The following is an 8,840-nucleotide window of genomic DNA, read 5'->3' as shown; positions in this document are numbered from 1 at the left end:
TTGCTAAAACTCCAATAACTCTGCCTATGCTCAACCAATACCCGCTACCGGGTGTAGAAATACTTGAATCTGCACACAAGGTGCAGGGAGTAAAGTGAGTACTTCCAACTCAGTGAGTAACAATCATAACTAATGATTAAGTGATAGGAAATCACGAAGAGTACATCAATATGCTGTATAGAAGCAGTACAAAAACCAGTAAGAAAGCAATGAAGCTGTGAAATCTCATAAGCACCTTAGCTCAGTTTAAACTTCTTCAAAAATGGCTTTTCAACAGCTAAGCAATTGAATGCAAGCAACTAGAACAGATAAGCATAGAAAATCCGCCCCTCAGGCACAATTACACAATTAAACAGGTAAATGACTGGTAGATAAGACAGATAAACACATAAAGGTTCGCCCCTCGGGCACAATGTCAACAACTCCGCCCCTCGGGCAATATCTCAGAACAATACCGGCCCCTCGGGCAATCACATAGAACAACAGCCCCTCGGGCTATATCTCACATCACAATGGGTACCCGCGCTCACTGGGGGTGTGCAGACTCCTAAAGGGGCCCTTACGGCCCAAGCGCAATAAGAAGTCATCTCGTGGCATCATAAACAGGCTCTCGGCCTCATATCAATATCAAGCCACCTCGTGGCGTACAATCTTAGGCCCTCGGCCTCATAATCAAAATCAGTGTATCACCGTTGCGGCATGCAGCCCGACCCAAAAGATATCCTCACAACACAAGCCCTCGGCCTTACTCAGTCAAAAATCACATATGCATCTCGGGCAACAGTAAAACAGTGTTTCTCAGCCCAAAACATCATTTAAATATCATTTGAGTATTAAAACTGAGTGAACATGGATGAGTTTTGAAAACAGTAGAAAATAACATGAGTGAGTTCAAGTTTGAAGTCAAAACAGTGAGGAAATATCAATAAAAATTCCTGAAGGGTCCAAATAGTTTGCACGAAGCCCAAATATGGCATTCAGCCCAAATAATGATGATAACAAATAGATTTCAGTCAAATACGCGGTAAAATCATCAATCGGGACGGACCAAGTCACAGCCCCCAATAGTGCACGACCCAACGCTCATCATCAAGCGTGTGCCTCACCTTAATATAGCACTACGATGTGCAATCCGGGGTTTCAAACCCTCAGAGCATCATTTACTATCATTACTCACCTCGATCCGATCTAAACTCTAGCCCGCGATGCCTTTGCCCTCACGAATCGACCTCTGGATGCTCCAAATCTAGCCACAATCAGTACATAACCATTAAAATATGCTAAGGGAACAAAGCTCACTCGAAAATATCCAATTTACATCAAGAATCTCGAAATTGCTCAAATTCGGCCCCCGAGCCCACGTCTCAAAATCCAACAAAATTAACAAAATCCGACAACACATTCAATCACGAGTCCAACCATATCAAAATTACTAAATTCCGATAACAATTCGGCCTCCAAATCTTCAAATCTTATTTTCAAATCCCTAGGTCCAAATCCCAATTTAAACCTCAAAAACATGTAATCTAGTCGGATTATTCGATGATAATTTAATATTATGGAGTAGAAATGATCACAAGTGACTTACCTCAAGATTTTTCATGATTTCTTGCTTAAAAATCGCCCCAAGCCGTGTTCTTTCACCAAAAAAAAACGTCAAAATGAGCAAAAGAAACATAACAACACTAATACACCCGATTCTAGGCGCTAAAAGCCAATTTCTGGTCGTTAAAAGTGCCAAATCTGGTCGCTAAAGGTGCGCACCAGATCCTGTTGCACCAACAATATTTATTTTTACTAAAAAGGCTCTAACTCCACCATACGAACTCGGAATTCGATGATTCTTGTTCCTATGAGTCACAAATAATAATACGAACATAGCCCTTCAATCGAAACTCAATTTGGAGCTCATTTGCTCAGTGCGATGCCCATTTCGCTCGTTAAACAATTAACTCATGTTTCGCGTCAAAAACCCAATCGCGACTTGATGAAATAGACCAAACTTTCCAGATCACTCCTATAATTCATTATCAAAATTTCGGAAGTCTCGAAATCAAATTTCGATCTCTAGAACTAAAAATGGACCTTTGGATCATTACATGCTTATGCTCAAAACGGCAAAAATCTTCCAAAAACTCTTCCGAAACTTATCCGAGACTCATGGGACCCCGACCAAACATGCCAACACACCCCATAACATCATTCAAACTTGTTCCAACCTTCGGAATGCTCAAAACAACATCAAAACATCGAATCACCCTCGGATTCAAACCTCAGAATTCCAAAACTTCCGAATTCCAAATCCGATCAAAAAGTCTATCAAACCTCGTTCAAATAACCTGAAATTTTGCACACACGTCACAAATGACACAACGGACCTACTCCAATTTCCGGAATTCCATTCCGACCCCGATATCAAAATTTCCACTGCCGACTGAAAAACGCCAAATTTCCAATTTCGCCAATTCGAGCCTAAATCTACCACGGACCTCCAAAATACATTCCGGACGCGCTCCCAAGTCCCAAATCGCCTAACGGAGCTAACCAAATCATAAAAATTCCACTCTGAGGTCATCTACTAACAAGTCAAATCTTTGTCAAACCTTTCAAATTTTAACCTTCAAACTGAGAATTGTTCTTCCAAAATTCGTTCCGACTGCCCTCAAAGCCAAAACAAATGAACATAAGTCATATTACATCACACGGGGAAAGTCATGCTCGAAAACTGCCGAGCAAAGTGAAAAAGCTCAAAATGACCGGTCGGGTCGTTACAACAAGTTTGGGCCTAAATGAGGCAGTCCATTTGGGGTACTCCAGCACACAAAAGGGGTACAAACTTTATAGTCTCACTCACAAGATCTTCTTTGTTAGCAGGGATGTCATGTTTAGGGAGAATGTTTTTCCCTTCAAGAACTAGTTGCAGAAAGACTCTTTCAGACACTTGCCTTCAGGAATTACTTTTCATGATGAACCTTTAGGGGTTGCCAGCCATGGCAATGAGATGATTGAACCTTCTTCTCCAATAACAAATCCCACTTCTACAACACCAAGTGGTTAGCCTTCTCCACCTCAGTTCAACTATCATGACCCAAAAATACAATTCGGCCATGAGGACGTCTAACACACTTGCTAGGCAAGACAAACCTAATAATAGTGGAATAAGATAATAAAATTAACGGAAATAGTACAAATCTAAAGCCAAATGTCATAAATATACTTTGTCAATACATAACATCCCAAGAACAGTCAATAAAAACACTAGAAATACAACTCTAAAAATACGAAATAAAAACACTGTTTAAATAACAATAATAGTTACTGAAATGGAAAAATACGTCAAAGACTGCGGTCGAAATGCAACTCTACCTCCTCTCTCAAGAGCTTATGGCAACTACGGACAGGCCTCAGCTGGTTCCAACGCTTGGATCTGCACAGTTAAGTGCAGAGTGTAGTATGAGTACAACCGATCACATGTACTCGACAAGTATCATAGTTAACCTCAACGAGGTAATAGTGCCAAGAATTACCAGTGATACTCGCTAATGACTTGCTTAGTTCATGAATTTCACAAGTACATAGCAATGGTACCATTGAATCATAAAACACAGATAAAACTAAATTGGTGCACAAAGAGATAATGTGCTAAGTCGTGTATCAGTTAACAACCCAGCATATAGAAAAGATACGCATATATGATCAAGTCTCGTGTGCATAGGTAGACATGGAGAATATATGTACCATGCTCTCACTAATCGAACCAAACAGTATACAGAGAAGATATGCATAACGAGGCATGCATACATTCCAGATCTAGCATATACAGAAGATATGTGAATAAAACATATATACATCCAAGGTAATTCCAAATATAGAAAAGATGCAATAACAAAAAAACATTAATCAATCTTTCTCATACTGCGTGTACATCATCAAGGGAGAAACATGAGCGTGACCCTAGGGGGATGGATCCTTATCCTTACGTTACACGAACAACTCATGTGCCATATAAAACAACCGCATGATCACTCACGTGCTATCATATCTTAAACCCTGCACGGACAACTCACGTGTCCATATCACATAGAAAGCATATACGAGAATACATGTACATGAACAATGGATATCAAATTACATACTCATTGACCGATATAAGTGACATGCTAAGGTGTATGCATATGCGAAGTAGGGGTGGGCATTCGGTACTTCAGTTTGGTATTTAAGAATTTCGGTTCGGTATTCGGCTTATCAATTGTGTATACCAAATACCGTACCAAAATATTTTGGTACGATTCGGTATTTCTTATTTTGGTTTGGTACAGTTTCAATACGATTTCGATTTAAACCAAATCTTTACTATCTCCAAGTTCTGTTTGAAGAGATGTCTGATTCAACTATTCAAAGATAATCAGCCAGCCAATACAATATCACCAGAAGACGATTCGACATGTTGATAAAGTATCTTTTATGCCAATGAAATAGCTACTTGTGAAGTAGAGAAGCCACTGAGGCTTAGTAAATTATGGGGTGTACTTCCATAAACTTTGTAGTTCATACAATTCGTTGATATCATACAAAATGAAAGTGCATTTGGTTCTGATACAAATATTCTTTGGATGCAGAAGTTTATGTACAAGAAAGGTTGACATTTTCTCAATTCACAAAAATATATCTAAGGTCACTAGCAAGAATGACCATGTATTACCTTAAGGAACCAGTACATTGCTGAAAAAGATATAATGGTGTGCACTACAGTATTATTGGAAAGAGTTCATAGCAGGGGATGCATTCCACAGCCAGTTTTGCCTAAAATAAATCATGTATATAGGGAGAAGAAAAGAATGCACCTCTTCGAATCCCGACTTTCACATAGTTCTCAGAGAAGAATATTTTGGATAGTGAAATCTACATTGAACAATCAGGAGAAGCAACTGAGAGCCTTAGATTCTTACTTCAAGAAGCTCCATAATAGCACAAGAGCTTCATCTTCGAATGAGATAGAAGAACTAACTAGTAAAAATCATCAACTTAAAGCAGAGAAGTCATTGAAATCTTTAAATGATTTTAGTGGAAAAGACAATGGGTTTTTAAATATCAAAAATCCAGTACCGTATACCAAATCGAAATACCGAAATTTCTGTACCGAAATAAATCAAAAAACCGAAATGGAAATACCAAATTAATTCGGTTCGATTCGGTTCGGAATTCGGTTTTTCGGATTTTATGCCCACCCCTAATGCGAATTGTACTACCATAGCTCAATCAAGCAATTATGACACAAAATAGAAAATATCAAGTTTGAACAGGAGATTATCCTACATGTAACCTCCAATTCAACTAGATCATAAAGGGGTACAAATACAAGAACCACAATAGCATAAAGCTTAGCAATTGATTCAAGGCATAACATAGCCTAAGCAATACCCCAAGCATGGATAAAAACCCTAGTGCACACACATGGGCTTAACCCCTCACATGTGCACCATCCATATCACGTAGCCAGCACTAATAACCCAGGAAACTAGTGCCTTAACAATGTTTAGGTAAGATACTTACCTCAAGCAAGCCAAATCAATACTCTAAAATTCTCTTCCCACGTGTGTCGACCTCAAATAGCTAGAATTTAGCAAAAACAAAAACTCAATAACATTAAATAAGGCCGTAGGGAATAACCCCAAACAATAAAGCTTCGACATTTACATAATTACACAAAATCAACTAAAAAGGTCAACCCGAGCCCGCACCCAGAAATCCGACAAAACTTACAAAATTCCAAATATTTATTCCAATATGAGTCCAAATATATAAGTTTCATCTAAATTTAATCTCAAATCGACCACCAGATCTCCAATTCCCACTCTCCAAAACCATAGAAAAACCCCCCAAATCTCTCATTTAGATCACATAGTCTAGGTGTAATAATCCTTGGGAAAACAAGAAATAAAATCTGTAACGACTCGGCAGGTCGTTTTGGGAGTAATAGCCTCGATCCCCTATTAACTGCTTCCCCCGTATCTTTTTCTACTTATGTGACTTACCGGGAGGTTTTGCTTTTGGTTTCGGAGTGTTCTGGGATACTTAGTCCCTAAACGGAAGCTTAAGTCTTAAAATTTAGACCGTAGTCGGAACTGTGTGAAGACAACTCCGGAATAGAGTTCCGTCGGTTTCGTTAGCTCTGTTGGATGATATTGGACTTAGGGGCGTATCCGGTCCTTCTCTGAATGGTCATTCTCATAAGGACTAATCTTCTCTGCATAAGAAATGGCATAATGGTCACAAGGTCTCACTTAAAGAGACTAGATATTGTAGAGTTGTTCACATATCACTTATCATTGACAACTTATGGTATCAATAAGAAAGGCAACTTTCAAGAAAGCTACCAATTACAGTTAGCTCGGACAGAATGGTTGTTTCCTGAAGATATATTTTAACATAAATTGCACTTACACGAACTTAAGTAAAAATAATAACAGATCATAGAGTTGTAAACAGCTTAGCTGCACTTTGTATCTGTGTACTAATTAAAAAGATTGAATAAGTATTATAGTGCAAGCTAATCACAATAAGGTTAAGTAATAGTAGTAAAGTATGAATATAATAGTCCCAATATATAAATGTTTAGGTACTGACAGTATAAAGTTAGTTATCATTTGTTCACAAAATGTTGTAGTGTCAACATGATGTATATTCATAATTTTTTTCTCGATTCCACAACTATCAATTACTGCCTCATTAAATTACTCCTAAGTAGAAAGCTTCTAATATGTCTTTTGGTTTAACTTGATTCAAATTATGTACTTATTCTCCTCGGCAGATTGGTAATGCAGTGATTAATGATGAGACGGATACGAGAGGAATGTATGAATATTTTGCAAGTCATGCCCTGATTTCTGATGAACTTGAAGCTTAAATCCAGAAACAAAGCAAGTTCACGGACAGTTCAGAATCAGATGAGTGCAAATTGGCAGGAAGTAAAGAAAATATATCTTATCCCATCATAAATCACAAGCTTGTTACGACTCCAGTTAGTGGTATTAGTATCTATGATACTCATTCTACTGGAGGTGTACCTATGCATTAAGGCTAGACACCACTGCCAGGAAGGAAATGCAGTCACAAACTCTCACCCAAAGAACGCTGCCTCAACAAATATTGCAGTCAGTTTTAACAAGAACAAGCCACAGTGGCCAATCCTCAGGCCTCAACATTGCAAATCCCCACCTGTTTTGGAACTCCCAGCTCCAGCACAACCCCTTAACCAAAAGAAAAACCAAGTTGCAAAACACAGCACCCACAAGAACCTGATAGTAGCTGCTAATTCTTCTACAGCTGCAAACTCAACCTCAACACACATTCAGTTTCACTTAAGAAATTGTTTTTTACTCCAGTCACATGTATGATTGCCATCCGGGGATCAAATGATGCCCATCACTTTGTAAATTGTTGAAATTTCAAAATCAATTAATAATTAAAACAAACAAAAAAAGATATAGCATACATTTTGATTGTAACTCAAAAGAAGAAGAAAGCAAAAAATCAAAAACTTGGTATATCCCCCTTGAAACAAATGTGTCAAACCATTATCAGACATGCTGAATATCAGCTCTTGTAGCTTCCATGAATCATACAAGCAAAAATGGCGCATACTCTTCGACTACTATGAGGGAAAAAGATGCACACCTTAGTTTTTTCACATTGTTCGTTTGTTTGTAACCAAAGAGTAAAAATTAAAACTAATATGGGGCAAAACTGAATGGGTATTCTCATTCCTCTACAGCTGCAAATTCTTCTACAATTGAAAAGTAATATGTTATAGGAGTAGAATTTCATGAAAATTGTTGGGTATTCTCATCCTTTAAATTCACTTGCAAAACCTCATGGTTCCTCACTTTTCATTCAACAATTACTCGGTACATTCGCAATGGCCCTACCTAGGATCAAGCCAGCTACACTTAATTTTGAGAAACACCAATTCAGAATGGCGATGCTCTCACAAACAATAAAAACATTAGCATTCAAGAAACAATAATCGTCATTTTCTTATTGAGACAAAAGAAGTGATCTTTCGACAAATATAGAACTCAACTTCATTTTCTATGAAGCCCTAGAAATGGAAAACAGAAGGCCCAGCGGCGCGCAGGCAGTGTGGAAAATAGAAGGCGTGACTGAGATCTTAAAGAAAATAAACAAAAATGGTAGAATACAATTGGAATCGTAATGAAAAATATAGCTTACCGGTGCCGCCGATGGTGCTTTGTCTTCCTCGTAATCTCCGGCGAACTGATGAAGGCTTTTTGGGAGAGAGAGATCGGAACTTTTGAAGATAGCGTTTGTGTGCTTAGCTTCCTCGTAATTTCCATGTGTATACGTATATTAGGTTTTATTATTTTATTAAATATTAAATATAAAATATAATAGAAGTGGGTCTCTTTTAGCGGGCCGTCCAAATTTTGGGGGAAATTATGGAGGGTGTTAATAACCGTTGCCTTATATTAAAATTGCATATAATCGTTACCATAGATAAACTTATTGCTACGGTTGTCCAAACACGTTGCAACGGTTTAGGTGCTAAATTGTGCCGATAGTACCAATTACCTTACGCAACGGTTGAAACCATTGCAACAGACCATCTATAACAACGATTACAGGACCGTGGCAATAAAAAGTGTTGCCATAGCTCCAATTTCTAGTAGTGTGCGGAGTTTGCCTACAAAAACAGTTATCAATCGAGCGTTCAGATTGCACCGTATGAGGCTATGTATGGTAGACGGTGTCGGTCTCCAGTGGGTTCGTTCGGGCTGAACGAGGCTAGATTATTGGGTACAGACTTGGTGCAGGATGCT

At 38.4% G+C, this 8,840-nt stretch overlaps 1 long non-coding RNA gene across 1 annotated transcript; it reads right to left on the bottom strand.

Moving 5' to 3' along the window:
- Nucleotides 3,206–8,336, bottom strand: LOC109231691. The gene is made up of 2 exons (XR_002068823.1): nucleotides 8,233–8,336; nucleotides 3,206–3,427 (listed from the first exon to the last, which is right to left on the bottom strand). It is a non-coding gene; the product is annotated as an uncharacterized LOC109231691 (long non-coding RNA).

This window comes from Nicotiana attenuata, chromosome 1 (genome assembly GCF_001879085.1).
Source record: "Nicotiana attenuata strain UT chromosome 1, NIATTr2, whole genome shotgun sequence".
In the NCBI taxonomy this organism is placed as follows: Eukaryota; Viridiplantae; Streptophyta; class Magnoliopsida; order Solanales; family Solanaceae; genus Nicotiana; species Nicotiana attenuata.
Note: the sequence above shows the minus strand (reverse complement) of the source record. Positions and strands in the feature narration are given on the sequence as shown.